The following is a 9,483-nucleotide window of genomic DNA, read 5'->3' as shown; positions in this document are numbered from 1 at the left end:
GACTTCAAAATGTCAAGCATCATATACAGGAGCATGAGAAGCGGAGCAGAAACATGTTCAATGTTTTCCATACATTACGTGGTTCCAAAGTGACTCGAAATCTGCCAAACGCACATCCTCACAAAATTCCCTTAACCCTCAAACACCTTCGGAAAGATAGTGCGACTACAGAACGCCCTCCATCTTACGCCTTTCATATGTGATATGATCATTTATACATTATCGTGAAGTGATGTAGTAAAATATTGCGACCAGAGGAGAGTGAAGTGAACCATGGAGTTAGTCCGAGGTTGACATTTCGCATTTAAGGGGTTGGGGGTAATATTTACTTAACCCGAAATATTTCTATATTTATTTATTTTACCGAACAAACACAATATAATTGAAACAATTCAAATTTTACTGGAAAATCGGAAAAAGAGCTCGTAGACAACGATTTCGATGTTTGCGTCTAAATGTATATAAGGTTCTAAATACTTATACTAGGAAGTAATTACATTATTTTAATTATATTAATGTTGTGTTTATTTATTTATGTTCTTTAGTAATAAAAGTAAAAAATGGAAAATAGCACATTATCACAACCTTTTACGAGATAGAAACGTTAAATAAAGGCACAATTCTTGCTAGTAGGGTTAATCACATTGATCCCGCTCTCACTATTATCGTGACATGGACATTATTTACATAAGTTTAAAGAACATTACATATATTGAATAGTCACCCGTAGGGTAGCCCTTTGGTCGATCCACCATGGAAACTTATTCTATTTTTAATATTAAAGGGGCCTTTGGTAAAGTGACAAAACTAAGCTTTTTTGTTTCAGATTGAAAAATTTTCGTTGTAGTTATGACAGTTTTGAGGAAACAGTAATACTAAACATTTACCATGCTCTAAAATATCCATTATATGCACCTTTTGGCGATTTAAAAACCTGAAAATTGCCACGCGAAACGATTGAATGATTTGGAGAGTTCTGTTGTTTTCGTTATATTTTGTGATACTACGAGCATTGCTTAGATAAAGTATAAAAAACGTTCTTCATAGCATGATGGTGGCCGAGTGGTCTAAGCGATAGACTTTTACTCTAGGGCTCCAGGGATCAGTGGTTCGAGCCCAGTTGATGGTTACTTTTCTTTCTTTTATCTTATTCTTTTTTTTACTGGAGCTGTTTTAGATTCAATATTTACATTTATCATTATAAAGCATTTAATGACAAACTTTAATACATGCCAAAATCTGTGAACAGGCCCCTTTAAATATTCAACAAATCAATTATAAAAACGATATATACACTCATAACGTGATTACACACCACTTAATGAACTTTAAGTAATTTTGATCTTAAAGTGTTTAATTGAAATTCCCATTGTGATAAAAAAATCCCTCCGAAACTAGTCAACTCATACCTTAGTTAACACGTACCTACGGGGTCAACTCGTACCCGATTTGGTTAACTCGTACCCGATTTTTGGTTAACACGTACCCCACTTGTCAACTCGTACCCGATTTGGTCAACACGTACCCACCTTAAAATTATTTATATATATCAAAGACGTGAAATGTGCACGTTGTTAAATGTGTATGTAGTATGTTATTTGTGTGTTTCATAAATGCCAACAAAAACAACATAAGAGACCATAACGTGCATTCTTTTTATTTTAATTTTCACATTATTGAATAAACATTCTGACCTTTGTTTCAAATTTACATGGATATCTTATTATGTTATTGAAGAATGCTTAAACATCTAAATACTCATTAAATCCGTTTGTTTTTACACAATAATCTTAATCTTTTTAAATTGATTGGTTAGTGTGTAGGGATTCAAAGGTGTTCTTTATTTTTACAAAGGTGCAGATTAAATCAATTTAAAAATGTTAATTAATATTTAACAAAGGTGCAGATTAGGTCAATTACGATATTAACGACCCGTGTCACGTAGGTGTTAATAAGTATTTTAGGTCTTGATTAATTGATTCAATCATGGACTACTCAATTTTCATACGAACCATAATTTGATGCAAAATTTGTTAATATATAAGTATTTGATATGTTTGTTGTGTGTTATGTTTTACAAGAATTCAAGAATAAAAAATAAATCATAACGTTACTGTCCGTTTTTGTTTTTATTTTAGTTAATGTCATCTTACTTAATCCTCAAGACAACCTGAAACGGTAGAGAGAACCAATACATATTACGTTTATATATCTAAAATAAATTCAACAACTCGTACCCTCAAGGGGCAAAATGACCAATACCATGCCAACGGACACGAATTAGTCAACTCATACTCATGTAGAATGCCAATGTACACAAATTGGTCAACTCATAGTCAAGTAGAAACACAATGTATGTTAATTTATGCAATAAACAACTTTAATTAATCAACTCGTACCTGGTCAAACAATCCCATCAAATTGAATCGATTGAATGTGTTCATTTACGCATATATATATATACGTAGGTAATTACTTTAATTAGACAACTCGTACCCTGAAAAAAAACATACAAGTTATGTTAGTCTATGCCAAATTATAACTTTAATTGGTCAACTCGTACCTGCAATAAACATAAAAACATCTAATGTATGCAAACATATACCGCAATTTTGTTTCATTAAGAACAAAAATTAGAAAGGTACGAGTTGACCAATCTGAAAGATGACTAAAGTACGAGTTAACCAAATCGGGTACGAGTTGACTAGGGTACGTGTTTACTTAGGTACGAGGTGACTCGAATTCAATCTCTCAGCTTCACAACCATATATTTTCGTAATATATTATTAACCCTAACTTTGATTGATTTGCGGGCGAGGCAGATTTACCACAAAAGTCGAAATTTGAACAAATTGTTATAATTTCCTGTATTTAAAGATAACGAAATTACTTTTTTCATATATATATTTATTATTTATATATTAATTATAATTAATTGCTATTGAGATAGTTTTATTACTTCAAACAACTTCAATAACCAATCTATAGCACTTAGTTTGAATCATTGGAATGTTGTGTCTTTTGGCTGCAGGTTTTTACAAGACAATTGAAAGATTGTGCATTCACACTTATAAAACGTGAACTCATATACCACATATATTGACATACATTGATTGTCATTTGAATATATTTAGTAAATATATTAGGGATGGGATCGAATATCCGAATATTTGAAAATTGACCGAATATTCGAATCCAAAATTCATATTCGAATATTATATTTGTATGCAAAGATACTTCTAAAAAAGTTATCATCACATGTACAAGGTTGCATATTGTGTTTATGGAAGACGACTTTCATGTATAAGTCATGGATTGGATAGCAGCTGTAATCAATTAACGAGATGATAATTGGCAAACGGGAGGGTATAAGGGGAGGGACCAATCGCCAATTTACTTTTTATGCATGTTGATGAAAGGTTTACCAACTATTTTATGATAATCAGTCGAAAATGAAAATTAATGTATGTGAAACATCAATGTGTATCGATAAGCATTCAATTTGTTTGATATACAAAATCTATGTTTTGACATGTATTTTAACCCCAGGTAGTCTTCTACACGATATCGTTGGACTTGATTTGGACGCAGTTGGCTTTGATTTTATGGAGACACTCAATAGCAATCAGCGACCCATATCATAAAGCACCATGGTGTGAATGCCGGATGCAATAAATAATTTGCCGATACATCGCTGATAAGATGTAAAAAACAACACTGGTATAAAAGGTACTAAAGGGAAATACAGGGATAAGTGATAGTAAGACAGGTCTTAAATAGCGAAATTTACTGTTTATTCATAGAACGTACGTCGTGTTATACCAATGTCAGGACGCTGGGTAAATTATCCAAAAGCGGGACTGTCCCACCGAGATCGGGACGCATGTTTGTTCTGAATGCTTTATCCATATATTAAATCAATGATTATATAATCAGAATTTAGATAATCAAAAATTAACCAATTAATTGTCGTGGTTCTTAATTTCAGGAAAAAAATGCGAAAACAAAATCATACATATTATCGATTGGGAATAATCCGGATAAAGTAGAAATATTGAAATGGATTAAAATCACGGTAATGTGTTTTCCGGAAATCTCTTGCATCTTATGAAAAGAAACATTATATATTTAAAAAGAAGAACATAATAATAACAAAAATCTAAAATTATTACTATTTCAAGTTTTTCCAAGCTTCACATATGATACGATTAATGGCAATATGCAATAGTACGTTGCTCCGGACGATGATAAGTTCGGACATTTTAAAGTAAGGTTTAAAAACGAATATTCGAATATATTCAAATAATAACAAACGAATATTATTTTCAGTATTCGTTCCCATCATTAAAATATATAGATACAAGTTTATGCATCCATAGAATAATAATATATTTGCAGTCAAAAAAGGGCATTATTCGGCTAAATAGCAGGTCGGTGTTATACGCAAATGCCTATGATCTCGAAGATATGTGTACAGTTTCAAACTGAATCTGTAGCAGTTTCAGAAATGCACTTATTGCATGCAAGCTTTAACCTTGTTTTTACTTAAGACACATACATCAACCGGGCTTTAAGTGCAAATGTTGGCATATTGATGCTTAAGAGCTGTTCGCAGTTCTCAATCTTGGTTAGCGAAATTGTAGTAGATATTGTTATGGAGTTTTGGCACAACCACCTAAACAAGAATTATTAGCATTGGGCAGTTTTCTAACTCAATGACCCCAAAGACATCTTGCCGAGGATTCCGAAAAGATGTAAACATAGGGATATTTTCACATTCGGAATACTCTGCGTGATCCATAGCAAGAACTTAAACATTTTCGTGAACCGTTTACTTGTTTGAAACTTGGATTAATATCATTATTCTGCGAGCACAATGCATCAAGTAAGTTGTTTTAATTTGAGCATTTAGGATAAATTTATTATCTGTTTGTGTTTATTTATGCCAGAAAATCTTTAATGTTGCTCATTTTGCATATAAAAGTGCCGCCTGGATTCAAGGCGGAAGTTTTACAATGAAAAATCTCGTTACAAGTTGCAACTCCCAGCGACCCAGAGCCATAACGCACACTTACAAAACAGTATATATTTATATATTTATGATATGCTAATTAAATAAACATACATACATATGTACATGTATTCATGTACGTAAAGATAAATGCAACACGCGAATAGAAAACAAAGTACATTCAAATACTGATAACCGACTATTTAGCATAATAATATAACACAAAACACGCGTTGCTGTTACAAATTCCATGGCACAATATCATGACAATCACTCTGACAATCTGACATAAAATACTACGGGCAACATTGAACCACAGACGCAAATAATGGTTTAACAATAACACTGGCAATTAGGATACATTTAAAGATTTGTATACAACAGTCTTACTCAGAATTTATGGTAAAACTGAAATCTTCTTTTCTAAAATAAATCAATCGTTAAATAATTTGAAATAACATTCTTCGCAATGGTTTAGCGACGTGCTTCGTATAGATTTGGATAAACACAGAGAAGCATAACCAATGGTCAATTAAAGGGTCCGCAAATTAAATCAAATAACATCACAAAACACTAAAATTTCGATCGGTAAGAACACTTTCATACAGTGACTGATAACACAATAGTAACTAAATATACGACAAAAAATATTATGTGTGGTAATCACATATTTTTCTGCATAGCGCTAAAAGCAAATACAATTGTCACAAAGTCTGTTAAAGGCATTTACCATAATGCAATATACGGATGATCCACGTATTTTCAAAACAAACAAATAAATAAGCATTATACATGCACTGAATATAGGACTGAACATATTACCAGGGGAGCCACCCGTTTGACCGTTCACTGCAACGTTAGAACTGGTGGGTTTGTGAAGATGAAAGAAAATGTCTTTTAGGCTCGTTTCGTACTTCATTTCAGACTTCAACAAACAAGAACAAATGTTATTCTTGAACTGGGACGTTAAGCCTTCTTCACCAGCAATACGTGTTACTTTTTATTTAAATTGTTCACAAAAACAACTTCTAATTTTGTTACTTGAGTAACCATGAATAATCTAAATATATTTTTGAGTTAATCCACTTTATTTTAGTGATATTGCATAATTATACTGATAACCTACATCACTGCGGGGAATCACGTGATCACAAAAGTACATCGTACGCACAAAATGGCGGCAAAAGCTCTCGCTAAATGACGAAAATCAAGGTATTCCCATATTTTATAATATCAAAATAATGTCAAAATAAATGATAACTATGCGCAGAGTACCCGCTTTGTCGCCTTATGTACTCTGGTAATTGTCGTTTTTCTTAGATTTCTGTAGTTTTCTCAAACATTCAGGTACAACAAACAATGAAAATTGTACATCGTCTGGACATACTTTATTTTGACGCGTTTGCTATTCAAGATGACAAACAACGAAAGAAATACTTTTTTTTGCTTTATAACATGATTAGAATATTTCGTAAAAGGTTGTGCGCGTTGTTTAAACTTTTTTAGATCTGTGGCGAGGATTTTGGAAAATAGTACATCGTCTGAACGGTTTTTGTTTGAGTACATCGTCTAAACCGTTTTTATATTCCGAGGACATTGTCTGAACAATGAAATATGTATGGGTTGCAGAACATTTATAATGTTCAAATTTATGAATTCGTTAACAGGTCATTTTTTTTGTCAGGTGGACGGATACCGATAATGGTGGATTTTGTCGGGGTTCCCCTCTATTCCTCCCTTATTTTAAAATTGCAAATGATGTTATATAGTGCATTTAAGTTCCGAGTATATTGCAAAAGTGCCTATTTTTATTTAACAACGTTAAAGCTTTATGGATGTATGTAACACAGCCTAAAGTACAGTATTTGATAATTTCGCTGTCAACTTACGCTGTTGTTGCATCGAAACTTAAGGTATCATTATTCCTGAAGTTTATTTCCAGTGCACGTCGGATTTTGCGCAATGACGTCATTTTCAAACCCTGCTACACACGTCGCTTTTGAATACGAATGTTAAACCCAATCTGAACGTGTCCATAAATAACACAAATTAATAGGTGGAGTAAAAAATGAAATAAATAACGAGTTTTTTTTTTTGCCGGTAAGATTTCCTCATGCACTTCGTGCAAACGCGCTTCAAGCGTCAAGGTTATTTTTCGATTTAGATGATCACGTGGTGTACGACCTTTACATGGTTTAAATAAAAAAAAGCTGTTGTGGATTTCGATTACGATTTTTCATTTGAGAGCGGATTTATTATTAAGTAAAAAAGATGTGTATTTAACATTGAATTGATCTTTTTATCGACATAATAAAATAGAGAAAGAGTGAGTAAAATGCATTTACTGTCTATACAGGAGAACTTGGTAACTTCTCGAAACATCATTTCAAATCGAAGTTAGAGCGTTTTAATTGGATAATATCGTTTTTCTGTGGCTGAAAACTCCGCCTACGTGGGAAATGATTAATTTTGCGGCGAAGGTAGTACAGTTAATTGTAGAATTTTCGGCGAAGCGCCTATCGATTTGATCATTTTAAACACCTACCTGGGCTAGAAATTTAAGCATCCGGGCGAGGATAAAAAGCGCAACATACGTTGTCGGAGACGTTCAAGTAACAATTATGATGTCGAGGCTCTTGAATGGCCTGGGGAAGGCTATGATGTAGACAAAAAAAAACTAAAGATGTACAAGATTTAAAAATTCAAACAAAAATAAATTCACTGATACTTCATTATTTTAGGAACCTGGGACTGGGACAATGTTCGTTTGTCGCCACTGCGGTAAGGAGTATAAAGGCAGTTCTGGGCTGTACCAGCACGAAAAAAGACATGAAGGGATAGCGCCTTACAGATACTGTGAAAACTGTTTTACAGCAAATCGAAAATGGCAAGGCACAAGTTTGTGGTTTTAAAATTAAAATAAAAAAAACATATAATAAAATAATTAAATTTTAGTCATTATGACATTTTAATTTAATTCAAACAGCAACAAAATGACAATAATGACCACATCAAAATACAGATCATACCAGGTTATTGTTGGATATAGAGAACTTTATCTTGCGAGATTTAGAACACCGGAAGCTGAGCAAGATAAAATAAACACAATAAAACAAATTTTATACAGCGAACACATTTTTTTCTTATAAACATCATGATGATGTCTATTCACAGAACGTGCTTGCTTTATTCACCACTGTTTTATTAAAACAATGTTAATCCAGCGGGTGCTATTTTGTCAAGGCTGCTGTGAAAATGGGATTAAACAAATTGCACTTTGTTGCGCTGCAATTTGTGTACAATATATATTATATATGTATATCTTTTCAGGGTTTCTAACCATGCAGCACCAAAGACCGTCAAGTGCGAGTTGTGCAGCCACACGTTTGCCACACAAAATGACCTTACCACTTCCGTGGTGCACCACTCGGAACCTAAATGGCGATGCGATGACTGCCACTTTGTTTAAAGGTTGAGGACAGCGCTAATAAATATGTTGAATAAATATGTTTTAATCAAGTGCAGGATATCAAGCCAAGGTGGCAAATGACATATTGGTTCGCCAATAAGAAATAGTAAAGACGGTACACAGCTGTCTATTTAAATTCATCTGAGCACGAAGTGTTCGGTTTGCTTTTGGTATAAGCGGACTCTCCGGCGTAAGTCATCCGTATGCTGTTAGCATCGGTCATGTCAAAGCGATGTAAACTTCCTGTTATCGTTTCGAAACAAACTGTCTTAACCCATTTATGCCTGGTGGACTCTCCCATCCTTCTGATTTTGATCAATTCATTCTCAAAATAAGAGATGTCTAGTATATTTATTTCTATATTTAGATTATTTCTTACAGAAATTCCTTTAAGCAAACAGCGCAGATTCTGATGAGGCGTCTCATCTGGGTCTACACTGTTTGCCAAGGCCTTTTTTCTAGACGCTAGGCATACATGGGTTTAATATTTCTTTTCCACAACATTAAACTAAAGTCCTGAGCTTATTTCTTTTCTACTGATGTTAAGCGTAAACCGATTCTTACCCAGTCTGGTAGCCTGGTGGGTACTTTAGTTTATCTTGAGTTTCATGCATCATTTAAGTTTATGGAGCTACTCTCATTTCGACTTAAAGGGATATTTTTTAACAAATATATTGACTTATTCTTGTATCAGCGTATGTGTTTGTACTTTACACCTAAGAATCTAAACTAAGATTTTATGAGTTTGTACTGTGTTTTCGAAACAAGCCATATATATATAAGTACTTCATTAATAATGTTGAGCTGTGAGTTAAAAGATATAATTTATTATTATTATGGGTTAATATCCCAGAACGTTAATACAATGTATACATAATATTGACTGTATTTTTAAAATATCTTAATCAGGGACTTTAAAATTCGATGTTTAAGTTCAATTGTTTTACTTCTTTTTTCAGTAAATTGCATTGTGTTCGCCCGTCTTGTTCTGTTAGTTTAGTGA

The sequence above is a fragment of the Dreissena polymorpha genome, chromosome 6 (assembly GCF_020536995.1).
Source record: "Dreissena polymorpha isolate Duluth1 chromosome 6, UMN_Dpol_1.0, whole genome shotgun sequence".
NCBI lineage: Eukaryota > Metazoa > Mollusca > Bivalvia > Myida > Dreissenidae > Dreissena > Dreissena polymorpha.
Note: the sequence above shows the minus strand (reverse complement) of the source record.